At 54.0% G+C, this 507-nt stretch overlaps 1 pseudogene; it reads right to left on the minus strand.

The window, feature by feature from the left end:
• Positions 1–78: 78 nt before the first annotated feature.
• Positions 79–501, minus strand: LOC108525707 (coiled-coil-helix-coiled-coil-helix domain-containing protein 2 pseudogene; annotated as a pseudogene).
• Between the last annotated feature and the right edge of the window lie 6 nt (positions 502–507).

A 507-nucleotide genomic window follows, 5' to 3' on the forward strand; every position in this document is an offset into this window, starting at 1 on the left:
TAGGAATTACAGGAGAGGTTTGACTGATGGTTATTCTTTATACCTTCACTATCAATTCTATTTTTATACTGAATTAAATTAGTTATGAGCGCTGATTTTCCATCTCTCCAGGTTGAACTTCTTGATTAGGCCGATCCGTGTGCAAGTCGGCACTGTTTCAGCACCTCACTGAAACCCTCACAGAGCTTGATGTCACCCTGGTTCTGGGCACACTCCGGAAACTGTTTGATCTCATAGAAGCAAGGCTGCTGCTGCTGTCCCGGCTGGGTTCCCTGAGGCTCCTGGTAAGTGATGTCAGGCCTCGCAGGCTCAGCATTACTTCCTCCACTGAAGCCCCAGTAATGGCGTGACCCAGTGTGTGTCCCACAGCAGAGCCCACAGCCACGCCAGCTGCAGTGGTTGCCATCTGGGCCATCAGACCTGGCTGCCGGGGTGCAGCAGCAGAAGAGCCAACGGCAGATGGGGTGCCGCTGCTGGCGGCTGAGCGACTGGTGCTGGCCTGGGTGC

This window comes from Rhinopithecus bieti, unplaced genomic scaffold (genome assembly GCF_001698545.2).
Source record: "Rhinopithecus bieti isolate Rb0 unplaced genomic scaffold, ASM169854v2 repeat_12222, whole genome shotgun sequence".
Classification (NCBI taxonomy): domain Eukaryota; kingdom Metazoa; phylum Chordata; class Mammalia; order Primates; family Cercopithecidae; genus Rhinopithecus; species Rhinopithecus bieti.